The 16780-nt window shown below is 42.3% G+C and overlaps 1 protein-coding gene and 1 pseudogene across 2 annotated transcripts in view; one reads left to right on the top strand and one right to left on the bottom strand.

Moving 5' to 3' along the window:
* The window catches only part of ApepP (Aminopeptidase P), a 192469-nt gene that overhangs the window by 69197 nt on the left and 106492 nt on the right, over positions 1 to 16780 (bottom strand). The window lies entirely within an intron of this gene.
* LOC137238788 (uncharacterized) lies at positions 9760 to 10827 on the top strand (annotated as a pseudogene).

Raw genomic sequence — 16780 nt, 5'->3', positions numbered from 1 at the left:
TATTTAATTTTAAAATAATGCAAAATTCATAAAAATGATAAATAACTTGTGATCTTTCCTCTTCTTCTGTTTGACTTCGTACCCATACTTGACACCTTGGCGTTGTTCCCATCTAACTTCCATGATTCCATTATGACCATCAGGTGTTCGGTAAAATACCGCCCGAAAAAAAATTGGCACCCTTTGAATTTTCACTCCGTTGGCTGGCCACGGGTACTGCTCCCTCCGTGTGCACCCGCTCTGACGCCGCTTTATTTCGCTGAAGTTTATATCTGCTGATGTTGCTTTTGTATACCTTTTGCTGACCATATTTATTGCAAATGCGATTTGTGGAATCTCCTGATACCATGTGCGGTGGTCGCTCAGGAACGGTGCTAACGCTTTTCCGACGAAGTGCTTCCCATGACTCTTTCTTGTAGCGCTTTGAACACGCTTGCCGTTGTTGCTTGGCGCACCGGGATTAACTCCACCCACTTGGAAAATTTGTCGACTTTGACGAAGAGGTAAGTGTTTCTTTCACTGGTACGCGGTAGTGGTCTCGCGAAGTCGGCGGTTACTATTTCCCATGGCCGCGGATATTGCATTGTTTCCAATAATCTTGCCGGACGATTCTCTGCCGGTTTTTATTGTGTACAATATGTCTGGTTCGGTGTGCTATAACGGGCAGCGGAAGGGCGCATGGCATACCGCGTTCTTGGCTCCTTTTCGGTACTCTTTATCGACGTTGTAGTTCTGTTAAGCCGGGCAACGGGGGTAGAAGCGTTGCTTCAGCGGACGGTTATGCTTGAGGATGATCGCATGTTCAGCTGCGGTATTTGGGCCAACGGTTTTGCCAAATCGCTTCTGGTGGTTTCCTGCTCCGCTCACGTGTTCCCGGGTGGTCATTGCGCATGCAGAGTGTAGCTCGGCTGATCTCCGCATCAAGGTGGCTTCTAACGGCTGGCCATCGAGCGTGAGGGTGATTCCCCTTTCCCGTAGAAAATCCATTCCTAAGATCATCTGTTCTGCCAGGTTCGGGATAACGGATATCATTATGTTAGTCGTTCGTCCTTGGTACATAATCCGCGCTGGGTAGAAGTTGGAGCTATATATACACGTCTGGTCTGCCAGTTGGATTCTACGCTTGTTAAGACGTGGTTTGATGTTGTTCCTGTCCAGGTGATTCCTTACTGACTCATCGACATATGATAGGGTGGCTCCAGTGTCTACTAGCGCGCGCACGCTAGTGGTTACTGGTATTTAGAAGCGGCCATCTACTTGCATTTTGGCAGTGGGTTTACAGGCTGGTGGTTCCATTGGCTTCTGTGGTCGAACATACCATGCTTGGCGGCTTCCTCTCATATAGTTTGACTGCGTCCGGGATAGGTTATTATCGGTGGATTGGTTGGTCGAGGGGCATGGCCAGTCCCTGGAGAGTATGTTGTCTTGTCCACACCTGGAGCAGAACATTCTCCGGAGGCCCCTGCATTGGAAGCGGATATGTCCGCGTTCCTTGCATCGCCAGCAGCACTCCTTGTTATCGTACTCCGTTTGAAGATGATACAGGCTGTGGCCTACCACTTTGCCCTGTTTCGCTTCCTCGCCCTTCAGCAACTCATACTCCTCCGTTAGTTCCAGGAGCTCGTAGATCGTCCTTAATTCGCTGCGCTTAATGAAGAGTCCGTATTCAACACGTAGGCCATCGCAGATCCGTTCGAGGTGGATTTCCTTACACATTGTTGGATGCTGGCGGATCAGTGTTATTACCAATGCGAGGATGTAATCCTGTGATGGCTTTTGCACGGCCTAGTTGCCTGCGTTGTCGGATGGCCTCTTCTAAATGTCGAATGTGACGCCTAGGCAAGAAAAAATTTTGCACTTCCGTTCGAAAATTGCCCCATTGGCTGATTTGTTGTTTACGGATGCGGTACCATTGGAGTGCTTTGCCACGTAGCAGTTCCGGCAGCCTTCGAAGGAGCCGGTCAACGGGGATGCGGTAACATTAGGGGAGCTCCTCTATGCTCTCACGAAATTCGAGCAGCGAATCCTCTCGCGAAAAATGCAAATCCCAGCGGCGGCCGGTCGCCGTCGCTCATTTCCACTCGTGTCGGTGGCGCGCGTTCTCTCTCTTTCACGTGCGGTTGGGGACTATCAATTTGGATCGAAGGGATCGGTTTTGTTGTTAGCACTTGTGGCATAGCGGATTTCCCCTCCTCCGCATTTACTTCCCTCTCCAACTCCTTCAGTAGACCTACGCTTGATTGCGTTGTCGGATGGCCTCTTCTAATGTCGAATGTGGCGCTAGGCAAGAAAAAATTTTGCACTTCCGTTCGAAAATCGCTCCATTGGCTGATTTGTTGTATACGGATGCGGTACCATTGAAGTGCTTTGCCACGTAGCAGTTCCGGCAGCCTTCGAAGGAGCCGGTCAAAGGGAATGCGGTAACATTAGGCGAGCTCCTCTATGCTCTCAAGAAATTCGAGCAGCGAATCCTCTCGCGAAAAATGCAAATCCCAGCGGCGGCCGGTCGCCGTCGCTCATTTCCATTCGTATCGGTGGCGCGCGTTCTCTCTCTTTCACGTGCGGTTGGAGACTATCAATTTGGATCGAAGGGATCAGTTTTGTTGTTAACACTGGTGGCATAGCGGATTTTCCCTCCTCCTCATTTACTTCCCTCTCCAACTCCTTCAGTAGACCTACGCTTGATTTTCTCGCGCGTTTTGCTCGCACGTACGTGCTCGGCTCACAGCCCAGATCGGCTACGGTCTGATCCTCCCTGTGAATCCTATGTTTCTTACACTCCTCTATCAATCTCTCCCTTTTCAGTAAGTCGACCGAATTGAGTGAGTCGATATTCAGCATCGTACATTCGGGAACCGGTGTGTTTGTTGTTTGTACGGTGTGTTCGTCGAACCCGCCTCGGCAGTGTTGGTGCTTGTTGTATTTGTTTTTGCACTGCCATCTGCGGAGGGTCCTGCTCGGGCGCCATTTATGAGGTGGGTTTTGCCTAATGCTGAAGTAACGCTCAGTCAATTGAGTAAAGGTCCCACAAACCCCTACTGAATAAAAAACAGTATTTGTGTGCTACGAATACACGCACAAAAGGCTGGAGGTGTTAGGAGGACAGCAACTTTCCGTTCTAATATGGTGGGGGAGGAAGGAGAGCGGCGGCTAAGGGCCGCCATAGCAGCGGAGGGACCGTCTTAGAAGCGGCGGGATCAGCACGGCAGCTTACCGGTCGCTTAGCAACGCGGGGGATCAGCACGGCGGTATGGTAGCAGCTTCGGCACCAGAGGGGCGGCGATGCGACAGCAGCAGCGGTGGGCTACGGAGCGCGTACCAGAGCGAAGGCGGAAGGGGATGTCTACTGATGTATATTGGAACGATTTTCCGCCATCGTCGTGTCGCGCAACACATCGGTGGGCGACGGGGGGAAAGCGTGAAGAGCGTGCTTTCCGCAAGGTCATTGAATCCGCCTCGGCTCGTTTCATTCCCTCCGGTAGAACACCCGAAATTCGGCCCCACTTCCCGACAGAGGCCGCAAGTTTAGCGAGAGAACGTGATCCCCCCACGATGGATTCGAAATTTGGTAGGCCAGGTATTATGTGCTATTTATGTGCTAATTTGTTCCCAAAATAAAAAATTTTGTGTTCAAAATTTAAGTACTTGTTTTAACCTCAAAATGGGGGGTCCAGCTAGACCCCCCCCCCCCCCCTCATAAGCACTAGGTCAAATAAAAAAATTTAAATGTGGGAATTATGTGCTCCAACATAAGCTACGGTCTGTCCAGAAAAACAGAGGGGTGGCAAGGGGGAGCAGGGACATATAACCCCAGACGGCAAAATCGGAACGGAATAGGTGTAGAATTTTGTTCTATTTATGGGCTCGATAGTTCCAAAAACGATTCGTTTTTTGACAACTTTTAATGTTTTTTTTTTTTTAACATCAAAAGTTGTGGGTCCAGCTAGACCCCCCCCCCCTCATAAGCACTAGGTCAAACAAAAAAATGTAAATGTGGGAATTATGTGCTCAATAGTGCCAAAAAGAATTCGGTTTTTTGACAACTTTTAATGATTTTTTTAAAACTTCAAACAAAAAAATTGAAATGTGGGAATTATGTGCTATTTATGTGCACCAACATAAGCTACAGTCTGTCCAAAAAAACAAAGGGGTGGCAAGCGGAGCGGGGGCATATAACCCCAGACGGCAAAATCGAAACGGGATAGGTGCAGCATTTTGTGCTATTTATGGGCTCGATAGTTCCAAAAACGATTCGTTTTTTTGACAACTTTTAATGTTTTTTGAAAACCACAAAAGTGGGGGGTTCAGCTGGAATTTAATGTGCTGGACGTCCAGCTAGACCCCCCCCCCCCCTCTCCCTCATAAGCACTAACTCAAACAAAAAAATTTAAATGTGGGAATTATGTGCTATTTATGTGCTCCAACATAAGCTACGGTCTGTCCAGAAAAACAGAGGGGTGGCAAGGTGGGAGCGGGGCATATAACCCCAGACGGCAAAATCGGAACGGGATAGGTGGAGAATTTTGTGCTATTTATGGGCTCGATAGTTCCAAAAACGATTCGTTTTTTTGACAACTTTTAATGTTTTTTTTTAAACATCAAAAGTGGGGGGTCCAGCTCATAAGAACTAGGTGAAACAAAAAAATTTATATGTGGGAATTATGTGTTATTTATGTGCTCAATAGTGTCAAAAAGAATTCGGTTTTTTGACAACTTTTAATGATTTTTTTTAAATTTCAAAAAGGGGGTCTAGCTGGACGTCCAGCACAACACAAAACAAAAAAATTTAAAGGTGGGAATTATGTGCTATTTACGTGCTCCAACATAAGCTACGGTCTGTCCAGAAAAACAAAGGGGTGGCAAGGGGGAAGCGGAATTATGTGTTATTTATGTGCCCAATAGTGTCAAAAAGAATTCGGTTTTTTGACAACTTTTAATGATTTTTTTTAAATTTCAAAAGGGGGGGTCTAGCTGGACGTCCAGCACAACACAAAACAAAAAAATTTAAAGGTGGGAATTATGTGCTATTTACGTGCTCCAGCATAAGCTACGGTATGTCCAGAAAAACAAAGGGGTGGCAAGGGGGAGCGGGGGCATATAACCCCAGACGGCAAAATCGAAACGGAATAGGTGCAGAATTTTGTGCTATTTATGGGCTCAATAGTTCCAAACCTATCCGTTTTTGACAACTTTTAATGTTTTTTTAGAACCACAAAAGTGGGGGGTCCAGCTGGAATTTAATGTTCTGGACGTCCAGCTGGTCCTCCCCCCCCCCCCCCCCCCCCCACCACCTCATAAGCACTAGGTCAAACAAAAAAATTTATAGGTGGGAATTATGTGCTATTTATGTGCTCCAACATAAGCTACGGTCTGTCCATAAAAACAAAGGGGTGGCAAGGGGGGATCGGGGGCATATAACCCCAGACGGCAAAATCGAAACGGGATAGGTGCAGAATTTTGTGCTATTTATGGGCTCGATAGTTCCAAAAACGATTCGTTTTTTTGACAACTTTTAATGTTTTTTTTTTAACATCAAGTGGTGGGTCCAGCTGAACGTCCAGCTAGCCCCCCCCCCCTCGTAAGCACTAGGCCAAACAAAACAATTTAAATGTGGGAATTACGTGATATTTATATGCTCAATAGCGCCAAAAAGAATTCGGTTTTTTGACAACTTTTAATGATTTTTTTAAAACTTCAAAAGTGGGGGGTCCAGCTGGACGTCCCGCCCCCTCATAAGCTCTAGGTCAAACAAAAAAATTTAAAGGTGGAAATTATGTGCTCCAACATAAGCTACGGTCTGTCCAGAAAAACAAAGCGGTGGCAAGGGGGAAGCGGGGGCATATAACCCCAGACGGCAAAATCGAAACGGAATAGGTGCAGAATTTTGTGCTTTTTATGGGCTCAATAGTTCCAAAGACGATTCCTTTTTTGACAGCTTTTAATGTTTTTTTAAAACCACAAAAGTGGGGGGGGGGAGGTCTAGCTGGAATTTAATGTGGTGGACGTCCCGCTAGACCTTCCCCCTCTCATAAGCACTAGGCCAAACAAAAAAAATTTTAATTCTTATGGGCTCAACAGTTTCAAAAACGATTCGTTTTTTGACAACTTTTAATGTTTTTTTTTTAAACTTCAAAAGTGGGGTGTTCAGCTGGACGTCCAGCTAGACCCCCCTCATAAGCACTAGCTAAAACCAAAAAGATTAAATGTGGGAATTATGTGCTCCAACATAAGCTACGCCCTGTCCAAAAAAACAAAGGAAGGCAAGGGGGGAGCGGAGGCATATAACCCCAGACGGCAAAATCGAAACGGGATAGGTTCAGAATTTTGTGCTGTTTATGGGCTCAATAGTTCCAAAAACGATTCGCTTTCTGACAACTTTTAATGTTTTTTTAAAAAATAAAAAGTGGAGGGTCCAGCTGGAATTTAATGTGCTGGACGTCCAGCTAGCCAAACAAAAAAATTTTAATTTTTATGGTTTCAATAGTTCCAAAAACGATTCGTTTTTTTTTTTGACAACTTTTAATGTTTTTTTTTTTAAACATCAAAAGTGGGAGGTCCAGCTGCACGTCCAGCTAGACCCCCCTCATAAGCACTAGGTAAAACAAAAAAATTTAAATGTGTGAATTATGTGCTATTTATGCGCTCAATAGTGCAAAAAAGGATTCGCTTTTTTGACAACTTTTAATGATTTTTTTTAAACTTCAAAAGTGGGGGGGGGGGGGGGGGGGGGGGTCCAACTGGACATCCAGCTAGACCTCCCCCCCCCTCATAAGCACTAGGTCCAACAAAAAAATTTAAATGTGGGAATTATGTGATATTTATGTGCCCAATAGTGCCAAAAAGAATTTGGTTTTTTGACAACTTTTAATGATTTTTTAAAACTTCAAAAGTGGGGGTCCAACTGGAAGTCCAGCTAGACCCCCCCCCCCCCCCTCATAAGCACTAGGTCAAACAAAAAAATTTTTATGTGGGAATTATGTGCTATTTATGTGCTCAATAGTTCCAAAAATAATTCGGTTTTTTGACAACTTTTAATGATTTTTTTAAAACTTCAAAAGTGGGGTGTTCAGCTGGACGTCCAGCTAGACCACCCCTCATAAGCACTAGGTCAAACAAAAAAATTTAAATGTGGGAATTATGTGCTATTTATGTGCACCAACATAAGCTACAGTCTGTCCAAAACAACATAGGGATGGCAAGGGGAGCGGGGGCATATAACCCCAGACGGCAAAATCGAAACGGGAGAGGTGCAGCATTTTGTGCTATTTATGGGCTCAATAGTTCCAAAAACGATTCGTTTTTTGACAACTTTTAATGTTTTTTCAAAACCACAAAAGTGGGAGGTCCAGCTGGAATTTAATGCGCTGGAAGTCCAGCTAGACCCCCCCCCCCCCCCGCTCATAAATATAAAATATAAGACCGTCTAAACGGTTATGGCCGTCCAACAAGACGCGCCAGTCGCTCCTTCGCTCCGCCAACCGGCGCCAATTGGTCACACCATGGGAGTTTAAATCGTTTTCGACCTGGTCCTTCCAACGGAGTGGGGGCCGCCCTCTACCTCTACTTCCATAGGCGGGTTCAGATAGAAACACTTGCTTGGCCGGAGCATCATCTTTCGTTCGCATAACATGGCCTAGCCAGTGCAGCGGCTGTGTTTTAATTCACTGGACTATGTGGATGTCAGCGTATAGCTCGTACAGCTCATCATTAAATCTTCTTCGGTACTCGCCATCGCCAACGCGTAGAGGTCCATAAATCTTTCGAAGAACTTTTCTCCCGAACACTCCCAAAGCCACTTCATCTGCTGTTGTCATGGTCCATGCTTCTGCCCCATATAGCAGGACGCGTACGATAAGTGACTTGTAGAGTATGATTTTCGTTCGCCGAGAGAGGACTTTACTTTTCAATTGCCTACCTAGTCCAAAGTAGCATTTATTGGCAAGATTGATTCTTCACTGGATTTCAGTGCTGATGTTGTTGCTAGTGTTGATGCTGGTTCCCAAATAAACGAAGTCTTTTACTATTTCGAAATTATGGCTGCCAACAGTAGCGTGGTTGCCAAGGCGCGTATGCGCCGACTCTTTGCTCGATGACAGCAGGTACTTCGTTTTGTCCTAATTCACCATCAAACCCATCTTTACCGCTTCTTTTTCCAATTTGGATTAAGCAGAACTAACAGCGTGGGTGTAATTGCACGCTTTTATAGAATACTGTACCAACTTACTCTCGCTATTTTACTAATCTCTTTTTTCTCCTCTTTATTTATATTAAAATGTCTTGCCTATATGCAAACTGTTTGATAAAAAGTGAATCCCATCCCTTCGTGTCATGCTGGCTTTGCGATGGGCTCGCCCATATGAAGTGTACCGGTTAGTCAGCAAGAGTGGTTGACGCACTCAACTATAGTGATAAGAGAGTTCGTTGGGCCTGTTTGAAATGTAGACCAACTGAGCTTGCTCTTTTCAAAGTTTTCAAACAGGCTCGCGATGGGTTCTCCGAAATAGGTAGAGAGATATCCGCACTGTCCAAGAAATTCATACAATATGAAAACTTGTTTAAGTCCTTCAAATACCCGATTGACATAACAACCGTAAACATTCCACATAGCAACTGTAATCATACCAGTGCTCCCTCTAGTGCCCCGACACTTGATGCCGTTGCTACAGTTCCTGCACCCGTAGTTATTTCACCCCCAACTATCGAATTAATAAATCTGGTACTCAACGATAGTGATAAGGGAGTTTGTTGGGCCTGTTTGAAATGTAGAGCAACTGAGATTGATCTTTTCAAAGTTTTCAAACAGGCTCGCGATGGGCTCTCTGAAATTAGTAGAGATAGCCGCACTATCCAAGAAATGCATACAATGTGAAAACTTGTTTAAATCTTTCACATACCCGAATGGCATAACAACCGTAAGCATTCTACATAGCAACTGTAATCATACGAGTGCACCCTCTAGTGCCCCGACACTTGATGCCGTTGCTGAAGTTCCTGCACCCGTATTTATTTCACCCCTAACTATCGAATTAATAAATCTGGCATCCCCAAGTCCCTTAACAGCTCAGCCACCTTCATCCAAGGTTTCTTTAACAAAATCTAAACAATCTTGTACAAAAAGTAATCAGGATCCCCAAACCCCTTCTACGGAATCCGAACCGCCGACTAGTAATCTTATTGTTGTCCCTATTAAAAAATCTATTTTTGTATCAAGATTTGATAAAGACACTACAGGAGAGGACCTAAATTCGTACATCATCGTTAAGCTTAAATTCGAAAACGTGAGTTCGAAAATTAAATTTTAACTGTCCTAGAGATATTTCGTCTTTTAGGATTGATGTATCCGCCCAACATTTTGAAACTATATTAAATACTTGTTTTTGGCCGCCTGGTGCTTTTGTGAGGGAATTCGAGCGTAGGCGTAATACTAATGACCTAAATCTCGCTACACTTCCTCATAACAATATTGCATCAAGAAACTGAATGCTAAATCGGTCCTTAATTTGTTTTATGAAAATGTTTCAGGTTTATACACTAAACTAACAGAATTGTATTTTAAATCCTCTACTTGCAATTACAACATTATAGCTTTAACTTAAACTTGGCTAAAAGCTCAGGTATATAACTCAGAGATTCTTTGCCATGATTACCAAATATACAGAAATGACCGCTTGAACGGTACATTCTTCTGTACCTTCAGCTGAGGTAAATTTACCCGTTATTGATTCTACAGAATTCAAATGCATTACAATCAAGCTCGGAATGGGTTGTGTCTATATTGCCGTCTGTTATATCCCACCTTCTTCTGATCCTTCGGTATATATGGATCATCGGCCTTATCGCGCACTCCATCGTAATCTGTTTTTCGAAGAAGTTACTACAAAAGCATTCATGCATTTCGAGCAACTCCGAACGTAAATTCGAAATTCGTAGAATAGCATTCACTGAACACACTCTAAATGCCAAATTTCCCAAAATTTTTGTACGACAAGTTTTTGTAAGCGGACAATCCACGAAAAATTTAAATAAATTAAAAGAAATTGAAAAAATTATAAAAATGTAAGTATTTATTGAATAAACGCGTAATCAGTATCTAATTTGTCAAAATACAGGTCCAAAATAACAACAAGGCAACAGTATGCGGCTTTGCTGAAGTTGCTGCAAGAAAAGCCCTCTATGGCACACGGATTTTCAAAGTGCTCTAAGGAAGAAGCGTCGGAGTTTTGGAAAAAGGTGGCGGAGGAGCTTAACAGCATGGGCCCACCTCAGAAAGGCATCACTAGCTGGAAAAAGGTAAAATATGTAATTTACTCTTAGGTATCGTGTTTACTAGGTATGGCTAGACTGGAAGGCGTATATTAAAAGAAAGCTAGCAGAAAACAAAAAGAATAGACAGCTACTGGTGGCGGTCGAAACAGGCAGCACCATTTTAATGAAATGGAGGAAGCTGCCATCCGATTGACAGCACTAGAGACTAGCACGAATGGAATTGAAAACAATGTGAGTGTTGGGCTACCTGTTGCAGCCGACTCTGAAAATGAGATCGAGGCTGACGTGTCAATGACGTCATCGACCCGCAGCCCAGCACTTCCGAGACGTGTTTCCTCTGCACGCAAGCCAACTGCTACAAATACAGCAGAAGTACTTCAAGACCATTTTTTGCTTCAAAAGGAAAAGACCATACCACACTATTCAATACAGGAACAAAAGCTGGAAGATTTTTGTTCCGGTATACGACGCTTATACCGAGCAATGGAAAAGCACTGCGAGCTGAAGAATGCAGAAGTGGAAGAAACTCAACCAATCCATGGAAGATTTGATCAATGCTAAAAATTAAAAAAAAAAAAACAAATGTTATTAGTTGAAGAAAAAACCTTAAATGCGATATCCAAAAAACACTGAAATTTATACATATGTAAGTATGTATATGTACATTCCTTTATTTATATACAAGTGCCTTTCAAAAGTTTCAATAAAAAGTGTAAATGAATTAATACATATATGTATATGTACATAGCTTTATTTATATACCAAGAGTTTCAATAAAAAAAGTGTAAATGAATTAATACATATGTCTTGCTATTTTTTAATTGAATATTATAGTGGTGTTAATGTTGAAGATATAGATTCCCTTATCCGAATAGCTGCATCAGCATATGTTGAAGGAGAAGTTTCATACGTTTGATTAAAATGGTTTTCTTCAACATTTTCTGAAAAATCATCAACCACGCGATAATGGATACAAATATTGTGCAATGCTGCGGTAACGTTCACTATTTGGCAAACCTTCATGGGTTCATAATAAAGCTCAAGAGCACCCAGAAGGCATCTAAAGCGGTTCTTAAATACATCTATGGTCCTTTCTATAGTATTTCTCGCTTTTGCATGTATTTTATTGTAGCTTCCTTCGGCGCTTCCTATTGTAGGTGAACGAAAAGGTGTCATTAACCATGGCTCATTTTAACAAAAAATGATTCAAACGGTCTATACGTGTATGCACATACCATGCCAAGTGTTTCGTTCGCCGTTTAGGTATTTATTTTCAAAAAAATTTCGCGCGCTGCTTACGTTACAAATTTGAGCATCGTGGTTGCTGCCAAGATACTGCGCATTCACGTAACTAATTCTCATTTTATTATCGCATATCTGCAATAAATAAAAAATTAGAAAGATATTTGAAATATCAGTTTTTGCAAGACTTACAATCATAGCATTGATGCTATAGTACCTTTTACGATTAAAATACAGGAATTTGTCTTTAGCTGGTGAAACAATTTTAATGTGTGTTCCGTCTACACATAAAATCGCACAGGAAATCCATATTTTTGATAAAAGTCCATCTTTGCTTGTCTTTTTTCTTCGTTGCTCAAATCAAGATTCACCCATAGATCACATTGAAGAGTGGTGTAGTATCGCGTGGAATTCCCCTGACTTCAAACACGCTTAACATTACAAACATTCGTTCCCAGATAACTACCATGAGTTCATTCGCATTCGCCAAGTCGCCCAATGTATTAAGGCGTCATACCAAACTGCTCAAGCAGGAATCATATTGACAATATGTAGCTCAATATAATAATTTGCTGACAAAGCATTCCTCACTATTGAGTCATGCACCTCTAGTATGTAAATATTAATGTAAGTAGCTATATATGTATAGGCTAAGAACTTTTGTATAAATAGTAATCAATTTCGTCAATAAAGAGAATCCGAAATTGCTATCCAAGCATTCGACACACAATTATTTTTAACGTTCTTTACAGTGGATAACACGTCTTTTAATACGCCATAAAATGTGGATTGAGCCATGGGAATGTCAAAGTCCTTTCCCACTACATGCTAGTACCCACCCTCCGCAAAAAAACGTAATACGGAAGACAAACGATGGAGCGAAGAGATGGAGCACGGCCTCTGTGATCGTACATTCGCATCTAGGACACTTAAGACGTACAAAAAGGCCGCCTTATACAAGCGGTAATTTTTAGTAAATCTGTTTCATAAAATAAAGTTAACCTATGAAATGATGAAGTTATTCCTATACTTACATTGTGTCCTCGACATCGAGCAGATTGCTTGCGTCCCTTAATATTTCTCGTTGAATTTACATATTCGATCTACTTCTTTCACCTTCCGCCCCCACCAACATTATAGAAAATATCAACGAAGAATCCATAACACTTAAAAGCTTTGTTTTTCCAATATGTATTTCAGTTTAATTAAATTTATTTACCCTTCTATTTTTTGAAATTTTAAATTTATTGCAAAACATCTGATTTCGAAACTTCAAAATTTTAAATTTGCATATGGCAACAGCTTTTTCGAATTCACATGGGACATTTACATTCGAAGATTTGCTACGATGGATTGTGTGATAGGGCAGCATATTTCCCTGCTGGCAATTGTTAATTCAATGTTGCCCGTTGAATCGATGATGACAACAACAACAACAATGATGATAGGTGACTTTAATCTCCCGCATATATTATGGACCATATCTGGACAAAGATGTTGTACCTATTTCTTCAAAACTGTCCAACAACGAATTTTTAGCCGAAATTACTGAACTTTGCCTTAATCAGATAAATATAGTTCCTAATATGTTCGGGAGGACCCTTGATTTGGTATTTGTTGACGATACATTAAAATGTACTCTTAGCCGGGGTGAACCTCTAACTGTACCTGAAGACCGTTACCATCCTTACCTGGAAATAGCATACGAATTCGAAACAAAAACTCTCAGTGTAGCGCTGTTTCTAAATACGACTCTAGTTTCAGATTTGACTTTGCGAAAGCTCATTTTAGCAAACTTAATCAAACTTTATCTACAGTGGCTTGGCCTAAATACGGTGTAGATATTGATACAAATGTTTCTGACTTTTATACCGTGTGTCTACCGAACCAGTCCAAATATGGTTTACTAAAGAGCTGAGGTCCTTAAAACAGAAAATCGCGCTTCTTCAAATTATTCAAAAGGTCGGGCTCTCACCCCGATTACTTGCAGTACTCTATTTTGCGTCATAAATATTTTGAATTAAACAAAAAGTGCATACATACATCTGCAAGATGAAAAGGAAAATAACTTGCAATCCGACAGCCTTCTATGATTTCATGAACTCCAAACGTAGAGTTAAAGGGTTTCCCACCGCTTTAAAATACCAGGAAGATTTGTCTAGCGACGATCAAGATATTGCTAATGTCTTTGCACAATTTTTCAAGTTCAACTATTCCGCTAAACTTAACTTTTTTCCAAATGAATATCCATTTCAACTTAACTCACTTAACACAATTAATATTCCAGTAATATCTCCTGATGACGTTTTTTCATATTTAACGTCTTTGAAGGAATCTTACAAGTACGGTCCTGGCTAATTCCCACTTGCTTTCTTAAAAAATGCGCTGAACATATTTATCAGCCTCTAACTGATTTATTCAATCTATCCCTAAAACACGGAGTTTTTCTTTCTGCTTGGAAGGAATCTTTTCTCATACCCCTCCACAAAAGTGGCAGTAGGTCGTGTGTAGAAAACTATATTGTCGGCCATACCAAAATTGTTTGAAGCTATAGTTACCAATCAGCTAACTTTTTCCATTTCTACTTTGATTGCAGAACCGCAACACGGATTCTGTAAAGGCAAATCTACCATTACAAATCTACTTGAATTCTCAACTCATGTTTCTAATGGATTTAGAGAAAATCTTAACACCGATGTTATTTATACTGAATTCAGTAAAGCATTTGACAAAGTACCCCACTCCTTACTTATCTACAAGCTGGATCGGATTGGCTTCCAACCTGGTCTCACCCAGTGGATCTCGTCGTATCTCTGCGGTCTAACGCAAAAAGTTATTTTTAAAACTACTCTTTCAAAAGTCATCGATGTTCCCTATGGCGTCCCACAGGGAAGTCATCTTGGTCCAATTCTGTTCTTGCTATTTATTAATGATATCTGTTCCGCTATAAAATATTCCAAAATCTTAATGTATGCCGATGATGTAAAACTTTTTAGGTTTTATGCCTCTATCGAAGAACGTTCTCTGCTTCAAGCGGATTTAAACTGCCTAGTTACTTGGTGCAACGTAAATTCAATGCCGCTGAACCTCAATAAATGCAAATGCATGTGCCTCTGTTGTTGTTGTTGTAGCAGTGCATCGCCCCACCTAACAGCCGCGACCGATCACAAATTGTCATCAATATCCTCTAACGGGCGTCCAAGGAAATTGCTGTTTCAACAGGGGTGGACCATAATGAAAGGGGTGTTAGAGGCGTTGGTTCCACATTACAATTAAAGAGATGGTTGGTGTCATGTGGGGACACATTGCAAGCGGGGCATACATTTTGTATGTCGGGGTTGATTCTGGATAGGTAAGAGTTTAACCTGTTACAGTATCCACAACCAAGTTGAGCAAGTTCCACAAGTTTTGGGTACTTATATTTGAGTACTGGATTCACCGGGCAATTCCTGGCATAACGGTCCGACGCCTGTTTGTGGAGTGCACCAAGGACCTGCTTGTTTTTTTGCTTCATACGGCTGGGTTCTCAGGTTTCGTATTTCCTCAAAATGCTTACGGAGATGGCTCCTTAAGCCCCTAGGCGGTGTTGGCTCATCAATCAGATGTCTGTTTGGATGCCCAGGTTTCTGCGTATTCAACAGGAACTGTTTGGTTAGCATCTCGTTTCTCTCCCTGATGGAGAGTATTCTCGCCTCATTATGTAGATGGTGTACTGGGGACATAAGAAGACAGCCTGTGGCGATTCTGAGAGCAGTATTTAGGCAGGCCTGTAGCTTCTACCAGTGGGTAATTTTTAGGCTTGGCGACCATATGGGTGACGCGGAGCACGTAAACGGCTGGCCAATTACTTTGTATGTAGTAACGAGCGTTTCTTTCCCCAGGTACTGCCAGCAAGGGATTTGAGGATTTTATTACGGCTCTGGATTTTCAAACAATTGCGGCTGCGTGCTCACCAAAATGTAGATCCTGATTAAACGTCACACCCAAGATTTTAGGGTGTAGGACAGTCGGTATCGTAGTGCCATCGACGTGGATGTTCAAAATGGTCAACATTTGGGACGTCCATGTTGTAAATAAGGTCGCGGAAGGTTTAGTCGGTGATAATGCCAGGTTACGCAAGGCGAAAAAACTGGAGAGATCAGGGAGGTAGCCGTTTATTCTGTTGCAGAGCTCATCAATCTGTGGGCCTGAGCCTGTGGCCATTATTGTGCATTCATCGGCTTATGAAACGATACTGACTCCTTCTGGTGGTGAAGGTAGCTTAGATATGTAGAAATTAAACAAAAATGGGGATAGGACACCACCCTGTGGCACCCCTTGTTTAATTCTTCTTGGTTTTGATGTTTCATTCTTAAATTGCACCGATGATTTGCGGTCCACCTTTTAAGACATGGGGGAAGGGTAGACCCTTGCAGGTCTTGCAGTAACGTGCGATGGTTGACCGTATCAAAAGCTTTTGATAGGTCTAGCGCTACGAGTACTGTTCTATGGTGGGGGTTTTGATTTAAACCGCAATTTATCTGGGTGCTGATGGCATTTAGCGCGGTGGTGGTGATATGGAGTTTTCTGAAGTCATGCTGATGACAGGCTAGCTGCAAACTGGCTTGGAAGTAGGGGAGCAAAATGGCTTCAAGCGTCTTTGCTACTGGCGATAGGAGAGATATCGGACGATACGACTCTCCTATGTTAGCTGGTTTCCCAGGCTTTAGTAGCGGGACCACCTTGGCCATTTTCCATTTTTCGGGAATGACAAAGATGGAAAGAGACAGGTTGAAGACATGTGCTAAGTATTTGAAACCCTCTTTCCCTAGGCTTTTAAGCATCGGCATGGCTATGCCGTCTGGGCGCACTGCTTTGGATGGTTTAGCGTGACCAATGGCATCTTCAACCTCTCTGGCGGTGATGGTAATTGGTGACGCGCTGAATTTATGTTTATGTGCGTGTCTGTTGTGTAGCATTATACGTCATACCCACTGTAATGTAGCATTATGCTTCATACCCACTGTAACACACTTGCAATAATACTCATCATAAACTCCAAATATATTTTAGTAATAATCATATTACAATATTGTCCAACATAAATTATTGAACTAACCCAGACCGTTAACCAACATCAATGGAATGCCGAATATGAGACCCATATCCATTCACAGCTAATAAATTTTGAGTATACATACAAACATACAACCCATTGTGGGAAAATACCAAAACACTCAAATTGATCTGCTGACGTTGCTAAACAACATGTACAAACCTACATGTATGGAGC

Source organism: Eurosta solidaginis, chromosome 1 (genome assembly GCF_040869045.1).
Source record: "Eurosta solidaginis isolate ZX-2024a chromosome 1, ASM4086904v1, whole genome shotgun sequence".
In the NCBI taxonomy this organism is placed as follows: Eukaryota; Metazoa; Arthropoda; class Insecta; order Diptera; family Tephritidae; genus Eurosta; species Eurosta solidaginis.
This window is presented reverse-complemented; position numbering and strand designations above follow the sequence as displayed.